Consider the following 9570-nt stretch of genomic DNA (forward strand, 5'->3'; position numbering starts at 1 on the left):
ACTGAACAGCCTTGAAAACTGATACTGCAAAGTGCAAGGCTGTCCACGTAGGTACTAGCAACAAGAGCTTTTCCTATAAGCTGGGGACATCTCAGTTGGAAGCAAGAGAGGAAGAGAAAGACCTGACTATGAGATGCCAGGGTGATGGGGCCGTGGAAAATGCTAGTGCAGTCCTAGGATGCCTGAGGTGAGGTATTTAGAGTAGAGACAGGGAAGTGTTAGGACCATTGTACAAGGCCTTGGTGAGACCACATCTGGAATATTGTGTGCAGTTCTGGTCTCCCATGTGTAAGAGGTGAATTCAAATGGGAAGATGTGCAGAGAAGGGCTACTAGGATGGTCTGAGGAATAGAAAAGAGACTCAAGGAGCTTGGCTTGTTTAGTCTAACCCAGGGATCTCAAACTCAAATCACGGCGAGGGTACATTGGCCCCAGGGCTGCATCACTGACATCTTTTCATATAAAGGTACAACCCCCTCAGCCCTGCCCCCACTTCACCCCTTCCATAAGGCCCTGCCCCTGCCCCACCTCTTCCCCCCATTCCAACCCCTTCCCCAAAGTCCCCACCCCAAATCCACCCTGCCCTGCCCCTATTCCAACCCCTTCCCCAAATCCCTGGCCCCGTTTCTCCCCTGAACACATGGCTCCCCACTCCTCCCCCTCCCTCTTGGAAAGCGCTAAGAGCAGCCAAACAGCTGTTTGGTGGTGGGAAGCCCCTGGAAGTTAGACAGAGGAGTGGGGATGCGGCACGGCACGGTGGGTGAGGGGAGCTTGGTCATCGCAGGAAAAAACTCCGGGGGTGGGGCACAGGAAGCTTGGTGGACACAGGAAATAACTCTGATGGGGGGCGGGGATGTGCAGAGGGCTTGGCGGGCTGCAGGAAATAACCACCTGGGCTGTGTGTTTGAGACCCCTGGTCTAACTAGGTGAAGGCTAAGGGGGGATCTGATTGCTCGCTATAAACACATCAGAGGAGGGAGAGGAATAATTTAAGTGCCAATGTGGACCCAAGAACAAATGGCTATAAACTGGCCATCAACAAGTTTGGTTACTAATTAGTTGAAGGTTTCTAACCACCAGAGGAGTGAAGTTCTGGAACACCCTTCTGTGATGTTATGAGTGTAATATATCTCATTGAAAGGTGACACAGGGCCAGAAAGAGTTGTTTAACTCACAGGCTGACATGACCCATGGCCGAACTTTAAAGACTTGTTAGGAAGATATGTAAACTTATAGAGCTTTGAAATGCAAGCCTGCATTGTTAGAGATAGAAGGGTAGATGTTTGCTCAGGTCTTGTGATGTAAGCAAACAAGTCTTGTCTATTGATATAGCTTTGATTCAAAGATCAAAAAATGAATATATTTAGGAAGACACTTGAGTTAAATAGTATTATTGTCTATATGTCTCTTTGAAGGTTGTGGTAACTTGTATCTGAACTGTTTAATGGATAAATTACCCAGTGCTAATTGCCATGATGTTTGAGAGGAGGAAAGTTAAGCTTGTTTTCTCATGACAAATAGATGTTGGAAATGTATAAAAGCCCTGAGACATGATCCTCCTTCATCTCAGATCTGCTTTGGGTTTCAAGAAGGGAAAACCCTGAGCCACAAGGATTGAGATCCCAAGTCACTGACTGGAGTCACCCTGAATATGGACATTGGACTATAACCTATGGACTATTTCTAAAAGGACTTTAGGCAACTAAAAGCTCATCTCTGCTATGTATCTGAACCTCAAGAATTGAATTCAAGTCTGGATGTAAATTAATCTTTTAACCAACACCCTCTCTCTTTTCTTTTATAATAAAATTTAGTTTAGTTAACGAGATTTTACTATAAGCGTGTATTTTGGGTAAGATCTAAGTTATAATTGGACCTGGGTGTGTGGCTGACCCTTTGGGATTGGAAGAACCTTTTCTTTTATATGATGAGATAAGATGTTCAGTAATCATTATCATATCTAACGTGTGTGTCTGGATGGAGGCCTGAGGCTGGGAACTTTAAAGGAACTGCATTATTTGGACTTCTGAGTGACCAGTGAAGTACTATAGAAGTTGTTTTGTGCTGGCGTGGTAAATCTAAGTATTGGAATATCCACCAGCCTTTGGGGTTTGTCTGACTCATTTTGCTTACAGTTCACCCTAATTGAGTGACCTCAGCTGGCCCCCACGGGCAGCATTGTCACACCTTAAGTTCCAAGGGGAGCAGTGGAGGCAAAAAACCTAACTGGCTTCCAGACTGAGCTTGCTAAGTTTATGGAGGGGATGGTATAATGGGTCTGCCTACAATGGCATGTGACTGTCCATGACTGATACTAGCAAATCTCTCCAAGGGCCAGTGACGGGCCACTAGTTGGGGACGGCTCTGAGTTACTGCAGATAATTCTTTCCCAGGTGTCTGGCGAGTCTCGCCTGCATGCTCATGATCTAACTGATCGCCAGATTTGGGTCAGGAAGGAATTTTCCCATGGTCAGATAGTCCCTGGGTTTGTTTTTTGTTTGTTTACAGCCTTCCTCTGCAGTATGGGTCACTTGCTGGTTTGAACTAGAGTAAATGGTGGATCCTCTGTAACTTGAAGTCAGTAACTTAGCCAGAGGTTAGGAGCAGATGATGGGGGTGGATGGGGGAGATTCTGTGCCCTGCAATGTGCAGATCAGACTAGGTAATCATGCTGGTCCCTTCTGGTCTTAGCCTTTGAGCCATGGCCTCTGCTCTGCCTCAGGTGAGCATCAGCCCTTCATCCAGCTCCATGGTATCTGGGCTTGTTCATTGCCCTCAGGGGGGTGGGAGGGGATTTAATGTCAACTCATCATCCCATTTGTCAGAGGCCAGAGTCCCTTCCACCCTCTCAAGCCCCACTTCTCTCACAGAGCTGGGATAGAGCCCAGGAGTCCTGGCTCCCAGCCCCTCTCTCCTTGCTCTATTATATGCCACTGGGTTTCTTTCTTTCTTTGTTTTTAATGGTGAAGCAGACTTGACTGAATAGTCCATCACCACCAGCAATTATGATGCCTCAATACTCAGCAGTTTATACTCTCTTGCTTTTCCCTGTGCCCTTCAGATAATGTAAGGAGGCCTTGCTGCCACTACCCCATTTCCCCACTATTTTTACTAAATAACAATGTAACTTTTGTTACCTTAAGACATTAGAATGCTGTTATCAAAGCCCTTCCATACTCATCACAGGTGGTGATTAGTTTCTTCTGCCCTGTAGTGCGTACATAGTCCCTCCTTGTGTCTATTGATTCAAAAAAGATTTTGGTTTAAGCCACAGTGGCCAGTTAACATGATAAACAAAGTCACTTAATTGTCCTAGGTCAGGCCCTGAAGAACGTCCTTATCCTCAACTGTAGGGCACAAATCAAAGAATCTTCTTCCTCTTCGTTCATTATTCCCAATTTTTTTGCCATTCCTCTTTTACATTCTTCTGTACTAGACTTTTGAATTCATGTTCACTCAAGGGCATTTCTGTGGCAAGCCTTCCATTTCATACCATGTTTTTAGCTGCTTTCTCATGATCAGAACTTCTATTTTGTCAGTCCCAATTACAGCTGGGACGTGTCTACTTTTAGGCGGGTCTACACTGAAAATGCTGCAGTGCTTCAGTTAATGCAGTGCTTCAGCTACTACACTGACAGGAGAAAGTCTCTCATCAGTGAAGTTAATCCACCTCCCCGAGAGGCAGTAGCTATGTGGCTGTGAGAAGCTCTTCTGCTGACATTGCGCTGTCTACACTGGGAGTATAAATGCGTCACTCCAGGGTGTGGGTTTCTCATGCTCCTGAGCAATGTAGTTGTAGTGAAGTTTATAGTGTAGACTGACCAGGGCTTAGTCTGAATTCCAGTCATTCTTCTAAATTGCTTGAATGTTTCTGATGTCTTGGTATGTTTATCTGCCCACAACACGGACTCCAACTTTTTCTTTGTTCTTTAGTTGTTCGTTTTTAATAATGCTTTGTGGTATTTCCTTATTACTTTTATACTTCGGTAGATCTCTACTATGGATTGTCTTTTTTGCTTTTTTATAAGCTTTGTTCCATTCTTTAACCATAATTTTGCACACCTCATTCTACCATGGAAGGGAGGGGGAGGGTTTAGTTCTGGGATACTTACTTCAATATCTTATTTAATAGCAACAGCTACAGTAGCCATAATTCCTTTATTACATTGTCATTGAAATTCTCTGTCATCATGTCATAAACAGATAGCTAAGGGTTAATGTCTCTTTCACCTGAAGCACCTGACCAGAGGACCAATCAGGAAACCGGATTTTTTCAACTTTGGGTGGAGGGATTTGAGTGTCTAAGGTCTTTGTTTTCTGGCTGCCTGCTTTCTCTGAGCTTTGGAGAAGTACTTCTATTTTCTAGTCTTCTGTTTCCAAGTGTAAGGACAAAGAGATCAGATAGTAAGTTATATGGTTTCTTTTCTTTGGTATTTGCATGAATATAAGTGCTGGAGTGCTTTGATTTGTATTCTTTTTGAATAAGGCTGTTTATTCAATATTCTTTTAAGCAATTGACCCTGTGTTGTATCATCTATACAGAGAGAACATTTGTACTTATTTTTCTTTCTTTTTATATAAAGCTTTCTTTTAAGACCTGTTGGAGTTTTTCTTTACTTCAGGGAAATTGAGTCTGTACTCACCAGGGAATTGGTGGGAGGAAGAAATCAAGGGGAGATTTGTGTGTTGGATCGCTAGCCTGATTTTGCATTCCCTCTGGGGGAATAGGAAAGTACTTTTTGTTTCCAGGATTGGGAACAGAGAGGGAGATTCACTCTGTTTGGATTCACAGAGCTTGTGTCTGTGTATCTCTCCAGGAGCACCTGGAGGGGGGAAGGGAAAAAGGATTATTTCCCTTTGTTGTGAGACTCAAGGGATTTGGGTCTTGGGGTCCCCAGGGAAGGTTTTTCAGAGGGACCAGAGTGCCCCAAAACACTCTAATTTTTTGGGTGGTGGCAGCAGGTACCAGGTCCAAGCTGGTAACTAAGCTTGGAGGTTTTCATGCTAACCCCCATATTTTGGACGCTAAGGTCCAAATCTGGGACTAAGGTTATTACACATCATCACTCACACAATGAACATTCACAAAATCAGTAACTTGTAAATAGTTTCCAGGTAGTTTTCTGAAAATACCAGGTGGATAATTTTTCATTACCTTCAACTCACCTTGTCCTTGAAAAATAATAAGTGTAAGCAAACCATCATTCCCATTCCTTCTTCCTTACACATTTTCCAGTTGCATCTACCTGCAATATCTGCTGTTATAATTCCCAGGGCTAGGCAGGAAAAGCTGTCATCTGCTGCCTTAAATCTAGTTGGGCCACCATTGGTCAAAACCACTAGATCATTTTCAACAATAAACTTTTCCAAGCATGCGCCCCTGGTATCAGCTGTCTGTCTTCCCCACAAGTTATGACTATTTAGGTCACCGCATATAATACATGGTATTTTAGTATTCTTCACTATTCCTTGTCATTCCAAGCCTTCTGATTTCCTACATGGGTTAAAGATATTATAAATCCTTAAAGAAAAATTTATTTTCTGCACTGGGATCTCAACATCATTGTATCTGAGGCTTACTTCTTTCTCTGCTGCTGTGTAGTGAAATCTTTCCCTTATGAAAGTACAAACACCTCTTCCTCTCCCTAGTTTTTGGTCTCGTCTAAAGGCAATATACGTTGGGATTTTAAAAGCAAGCTATTTAACCAACCACCTGAATACACTGGACATCTAGGTTAGTTTCATTTCCTGGCTATTTTCTTTTAATTCTTGACCCCATGCTATCAAACTGTGCGCACTCCAACCAAAGATTGTGATCCCCAGACGAGTCACATTTCACCATGAACCTCAATCAAAATTGCAGGAATATGGTCCATTGACAAATTGCTAACACATCAATAGTTTTCCATGGTCCTTGCTGTAATTTGATTTTTTTCTGACCCCCCCTCCCATTTATGATGTGCAGTTTCTCACTTTTATCGTAAATGCAGCAACCCTTTCTTTTTTCACTACTAGTAGATCATCACCTGTTCCTTGTGCAGTGTTTGTTCTATTTGTATAGAGGGAGGCTGTTGCAGTATCCCTGTCCTGTGCTGATTCTCTCTCCCTGCTCCACCTGATGTTTTCAGAGCCGCCTTACAGCTTCCACATGTTGTTAACAACTTTTGGCTTTTGTGTCTCCTTAGCTTGTTTTGCTGCACTACACTTTCTAGCTGCCAGACTGGGATTACCACAGCAGGACACGCAGCCTCTTCCATTTCTGTGCAACTGTCACAGCCATGCTGGCCCCTATGCTGACCATCCCTCGTTTTCCCTTGCCAAACATTTGCTACATGCTCACCCTATTGGCATATGTAACATCTTAGGGGCGGGGAGAATATATGGCTTGGTTCTTGAGATCTGAAACCCTAGTGTTATTTTCTCAGCTAGATGCCTGCCCTTAAATGTAATCAGCACTGCTGTTAATGCCTTGCTGTCTCTTCTGCTAATTTACTTGTATCGCCTCATTGGTCAGTCCTAATGGCACATCGTTTGTCTCAGGGCTTGTCTACACTGGGAATTAACCGTGCTGCAACTTTCTCGCTCAGGGGTGTAAAAAACACCCCCCCCCCAGCGCAGCAAGTTGCAGCGCTGTAAAGGACCAGTGTAAACCGTGCCCCAGCACTGGGAGCTATGCCTCACACATTGAGGTGGGCTTTTTAGAGCACTGGGAGAGCATGACCACATAAGGCACGTTAAAGCATTGCCAATGTAGACTAGCCCTCAGTCAAATACCCTGGTACCTGGCAACTTACTTTAACTTTCCCAAGTGTTTTTTAACCAGCCTGCTCTTTGGTTTTACATTCAGCTAAAAGATCCCCCATCTTGTAACCTGGCTCCTACTATAGCTCCTGTGCTTTCTTCAGCTTCTTTTATTGGGTTAATGTCACCTAATCATATTGCTTTGGCCAGGCTAGGGATCGTGTCATAACAACATTTTTGGTTTATTTCCTTCCTCAGCTTTGTTTTTTGCTGATATCATCAGCTGACTTTGCTTCTACTCCTAGTTTCCCTGCTTTGCATGCCTTCCCCTCTGTAAAAGGCATTCTTCAGTTTATGGGGGTGGGATAGGGTCAGAAAATCTTCCATCTCAGCCCTTCCCTTAGCCCAGCCTTTCTAGCCCCACCCTTACTGGGTTCTGACACAAAGGGGGAAATGCCTGGGCTGCTGCAATTTGCTTGGGTCCCTGCCCTTCAGGAGTGTTTGAGGCGGGCTTAGCTGTGCCTCTGGGGATGATCCCTGTCTAAAAGCCTTTGTGACAGCAATAGGAAGCCATCTGTCAGTGATGCTCTCTGGGGCTGATGCCGTAAGGCTGTTGTGGGCTGGTGGGTCTTTGAGATTGTTTTTGCTAAATAAGGTTTTTGCTGGATTTAGTATTTTTTATTGTAGAGGCTGCAGGTGTCTTCTGGGGAGAGTGATGGTGTATTCCTTCCTTCCCAATATACGGTGGGGGTAGGGGGCTTTTCACCTCTGTCTCTCAATATGAAGAGAGGACTGGGCGTCAGGACTCATGGGTCCTGTCCCTCATCCCTGTGTGCCCTTGAATAAACCACCTCTGTGCCTCAGTTTCCCTACCTGTAAAATGGGGACAATATGTTTGTTTCATTACTGCATGTGGGGGAGGGGAAGGTGTCCTGCCCCAGGAATGCTGGTAAGTTCAATATGATATTCCAGCGTAAGTGTGTAACATTGTTTAGGCTAAAGGCTCCTGCTCGTCTGTTTCCAAGGTCAGACGGTGGAGCTGTTTGTCTCCGATGCAAGGAGGGACGGCAGGGCTGGGGGTGCCATTCTGAGCCCCAGCCGCACCCCGTGCGGGGCAGAGGCGGGCGGATCCCTGCAGCCATTCTGCCCCCGAGCGTTTTTCCCGGGTGCCCCCTCGCGGCTGGGATCTGCCCTGCGGGCTGGCTCCATTAACCTTGCGCCGCGGGGGGGCACAGCTCCTCTGGGCACAAGGGGGGAACGAAGCCAGGCAGTTCTGAGCCCCGGGCCGAAGGCTGGACCAAAAGGGGGCGGTCCTCGCCGCCCCAGTACCCCCCCCTCTCCTGGGGGAGTGGATCATGCCAGCTCTGCTGGCGCCACGCGCTTACTCCGCACCAGGCTCCCCCTGGCGTTCAGTCCCCTGTGACGGACGCCAAACGGGCGAAGCGGCGCATGCGCCCTAAAAAATCCGAGGCCCAGCGAGTGCGCTCTTAGCAACAGACCCCCGCCCATCCGTAGAGCGAGACGGGGACTCAGCTCGTATTGGTCGGGGCAGCGGCCAATGGGGCGGGGTATAAGCCCGGACGCGGCCTACGCGCGAGCGAGCAGAGGTTGCTCCTGCATCTGGAGACAAGGCGTGAGTAGCGCGCGCCACCAGCGCCCCGCGCGGGGAGCGGAGCAGCGCCTGTGAGCGGGGGCTGCGATGCAGCGCAGACTGGAGTCTGGGACCGGACGCTGGAGCAGCAGCGGGGCAGCCCCCGCCCACGTCCGTCGTGGGGGCGGGGGTTACTCTGGCCTTTCCTGCGAGACTCGCTGAAAAGGTTTCTGGGGCTCTGAGTGTCCGAGGGGGAGGTGGTTGTTAGCTGGGGTGTTTCTGCACCCACAGCGGGGGTATCGGGCATCAAGCAGTGGGCACACACATGAGGTCCCAGTGATCAGTTGCTGCTCCTGGGGAGAAAAGGTGTCAAGAACACAGTCTCGTTAGATGACTTAGTGCAGTGGTGCTCAACCAGGGGTGCAGGGCCTCCAAGCAGGGCCAGCATTAGACGTGCTGGGGCCCAGGGTAGAAAGCCGAAGCCCCACTGCATGGGGATGAAGCGGAAGCTACATTGTTCAGGCTTTGGCTTCAGCAGAGCCCTTGTGGCATTGGGGAGGGGGCAGGCAATTGCCCTTATAGCATGTTCTTGCTGCCTGGAAAAGAAAAAGGTTGGGGGTGGGGTGGGGGCCGACTGTAAATTTGTCCCTGGGTTCACCTGTATGTTAACATCACTTTTCATAGTTATAAAACTACATAAATAAATTACAATGATTTGTGCATGAGCATATTTTCTTGTTATTCCTGAAGTTAAATTGTCAAGAGCCACCAACTCCTCTTTAAAGCCACCAAAAAAATTTTATACACACACCCACCCCCTTGAGGCAATTGGCCTGGTCTTAGTCCCCCTGCCCCCCAAAAAATCCATAGAGGCATCACAGCAAAGTTGACTTGGTGACCAATAGACTGTAGTAAGAAGCGTGACTATACCAGGAGTTCTCAGAGTGGGGGTCTGGACCCCTCAGGGGGTTGCGAGGTTATTACATGGGGGGGTTGCAAGCTGTCAACCTCCACCCCAAACCCTGCTTTGCTTCTAGCATTTATAATGGTGTTAAATATATAAAAAGTGTTTTTAATTCATAAGGGGGGGGGTTGCACTCAGACTTGCTGTGTGGAAGGGGTCACCAGTAAAAAAAGGTTTGAGAGCCACTGGACTATACTGTGTATAGATCAGAGGATTTGCTACATCGATATCTATGTAGCAGGTCTCTGGAAATTTTGACTCCTTTTGAGTGCAG

The sequence above is a fragment of the Gopherus flavomarginatus genome, chromosome 6, assembly GCF_025201925.1.
Source record: "Gopherus flavomarginatus isolate rGopFla2 chromosome 6, rGopFla2.mat.asm, whole genome shotgun sequence".
Taxonomy (NCBI): domain Eukaryota; kingdom Metazoa; phylum Chordata; order Testudines; family Testudinidae; genus Gopherus; species Gopherus flavomarginatus.